We start from the raw sequence: 3270 nt of genomic DNA, 5'->3' as shown, positions 1-3270 counted from the left end.
CGTTGGTCTTTTACCAACTGAGCCACCCCTCGAGGTTAATTAATTTAATTAGGTAGAGTAAAGGATTTTTTCAAGCCTCTCAAATTTTCTCCATTGGATAACGGTTATTTATTTATTTATTTTTAACAAATAATAGTATGAATGATGTTGGAAAATGGTTTCAATTTCATGAACAAATTATATTTATTAATTCTATTAACAAATTGTGTTGAAAATGTACGACTGTCATTAATATAATATTGTTGAAATTATAAACCGGGAATTCAATAAAGAGATTTTCTTGGCCTCTTTTGGTGTCTTACGCTTATCAATTATTATATTTGAAGTAAATACTTATGAATGAAATATAGTTTTTTATATTATTACTAACGACTTAGGAATTGAATAGAAAATTACAATTAGAGAAGTTAACTTTAGTAAGTGTAGTTGTTATTAGTGCTTGTTCTTAGGCTCTTTTTGGTATCAATTATCATTCTTAATTATGAGATTTTTTTCATTAATTTAAATAGTTTGACATCTATTATCAGTTTTATTTTTATTTAAAATAAAAAAAAAACCTCTAAAATTCATAATAGAATTTTTGTCTATATTGGATACTGGTGAGAGAATTTCATTCTCTTCATTTATTTGAATAAATGAACCTCCAGTCTCATGCTATACTCAAGGGTTTGAGGCTAGGCAGGCGGAAAGAGACTCTAAGATGAGCATATATTTTTTAATCCCACATCGACCAAGTATTAGAAAAGAGAAAGGAGAGTAGAATATAAATATGTAAAAGAAAAACAGAAAAACATACTTACCTGGACGGGGTCAATGGCTGATCAAGAAGGGTCATGGCCTAGGTTGGTGACTTCCATTGCACTTGGGAGGGGTGCCCGCCTAACATCTCCCCAAGTGCCTAACATCTCCCCAAGTGGGAGAGTGTACGTCATAATTTGTGGAAGAGGGGAAGAGGGGGTACGCGTCCGCGCGGCCCCTACCAATTTCTTATACAATGTTTTGCACAATGTTTTGCAAGTGCTTGATTTCATTTATTATTTGGAAATGGAAATGAAATCAGAGGATCAGACCATTTCTTCTGAATCTTTTCAAATTTAAAAAATGTTGGTGGTTGATTGTATATTTCATTATTATATATAGTTCTATGATTTAGAGTATCACATAGTTCTATGATTTATTACTCTTAAACCCTACTTTTAAGAAACAAAAAATTAAATCTTAATTAAAAACTAACTCACTATATATTCATAAACTTCCCTTTATCTATTTTTTCATGTTTCTATTTTTATTTATTCTCTCTTAAGTCCCCTCTTTTATTCCCTATTTTCTCTCTTATTTCCTCATACTTCTCCTATTCACTCTCTCTCTCTCTCTCAATTTTTCACGTATTCTTTTCACTAAACCGTAGAAAACACGAATGCATGAATCAGTTGAATTTTTTTCAATTTAATTGCTAAGCTAATTATTTTTTCTAACATTATATTGAAATAATTATTTAAGTAATAGGTACTCCTTTTTCTTTCTTTCTCAATTTCTCTGTCTATTTTTTTTCTTCTATTATTCTTTCTTGAAAACGACTTAATTTAAATTTTTTAATTTAATTATTTAACAAATTGAATAAATTTTTTTCAAACATTGTACATTGGATGTTGTATTGAATTAATTATTGAATTAATTGTTCTATTAAAAGAAAAAGAATTGTTGAAGTAATTGAACAAAAATATAATAAAATAATTCAGCAATGGGTCTTATATGAGCCCACACAATACATGTGGTGGCATTAATGCTCGTCCGAAGGAGAGTTAATCCTGACTTAGTATTCAGCCCCTTGATATTTAATCTTGGCTCAGCCCCAGCCTGTAGGAGATTCGGGCTGATTTTTTCTGGAATTCTAAAAAATGGATGGATTTTCTTGGTTCGTCCAAACTTGTGAAAGGTTATAGTGGTTCTGTTCCTCACAACCTAGGAAAACTCTCTGGCTTGTAGTACCTTGATATTTCTTCAGATTTTCCTGCTTGATGGCAAACTTTCTTCTAGTGGCTTTCTTGATTGACGGCTACTGATATTCTACCTTGGGTGGCTGGTCTCAACTCTCTAAGATAACCTTGATGTGAATGGCTACTCATATTCTACTGATATTTTTTTGGATTTGAGGTTCATCCGGGCTGATATTCTACTGATATTTACAAGTAACCTCCTGTAATTTGATTTTCAACCATTCGATCTTATTTCAATTACATAGCGTGATCACGACCGTTGGCAGCAGCCAGTACTACAAATAAAAATCCTCTCTTAGTAAACCCAGTCAACCTTATTTATGGGTTATGGTAAGATGGGGTCGTCTCTTGGTACATGCGAACGCACTCTCAGTCTCAGCCCATGTAAGTAAACAATAGAAATTTCTACCTAAAAAAAAGAAGTAAACAATAGAGACTCAGAGCAGGAGAAGAGAATGCTCCATAGTCCCACATCGGTTGGAGAGAGACAAGGTATAAGGTGAAAGCTCTCTACAAAAGAGAAACAGAAACCCATTTGTAAGCATACCTTTCTCGGCCTTTTGGCTAAGATCAAGTGTAGTATATGTTCTTATCAGTTTAATATCTGATACGTGGATCATCGATCCACATGATATTAAATTAATTTTTCTTGGGGGAGGGCCAACTACAGTAGCTTGCTACTGGGGTCCTTGCACGTCGCCCATGCGTTGCACTACTGCACGGGCCTGGCGCACCCCTACCAATGCTAATTCAAATTTTATTATTATATTTCCTTGTTTAGGGCAAATCAATTCCATAAGTTTATCACATCCCAAGATGTGTATCCGACAGTTGTGATCTTTTAGATGCATCGATTCCAATACAATGGTATCATGCATCAAGCTACTCACCATTCAAAATTATTTCCAAAATTAGCCCTACTCCTTTCTAAGGGCATACTACATATTCCAACCATGAAAACAATCATGGCATACACTATAATTAAAACAACAAATTAATGTATTCAAGTGGAGAACGTGAGTACCATTATTATTTCAAGAAACTTACGAATGGACAAGATAAAATAATTCAATATCAACATTAATGTACAAGATGTTGAAGATTGGAATCTTGAAGCCAAAGACTTAGAATAGGATAATGATCACAATAGGACTTGGTCTTTTTTTTCATGGTTGGGGGAGAAATGAATTCAGTTCAACAACTCTATTGTGGAGAGTTTTTTTTTTTTTTTTTTTGGGTTGGGTTACATCGGCTGGATTAACAAAACCCAAAG

At 33.1% G+C, this 3270-nt stretch overlaps 1 non-coding gene and 1 pseudogene across 1 annotated transcript; both read left to right on the top strand.

Moving 5' to 3' along the window:
• The first annotated feature begins 792 nt into the window (after window positions 1-792).
• Window positions 793-980, top strand: LOC149002188 (U1 spliceosomal RNA; annotated as a pseudogene).
• Window positions 981-2540: 1560 nt separating this feature from the next.
• LOC149002187 (U2 spliceosomal RNA) lies at window positions 2541-2736 on the top strand. The gene has a single exon (XR_016170496.1). It is a non-coding gene; the product is annotated as a U2 spliceosomal RNA (small nuclear RNA).
• The last annotated feature ends 534 nt before the right edge of the window (window positions 2737-3270 follow it).

The sequence above is a fragment of the Hakea prostrata genome, chromosome 10 (assembly GCF_041222555.1).
Source record: "Hakea prostrata isolate BN-2017 chromosome 10, UWA_Hpros_2, whole genome shotgun sequence".
Lineage (NCBI taxonomy): Eukaryota > Viridiplantae > Streptophyta > Magnoliopsida > Proteales > Proteaceae > Hakea > Hakea prostrata.
Note: the sequence above shows the minus strand (reverse complement) of the source record. Positions and strands in the feature narration are given on the sequence as shown.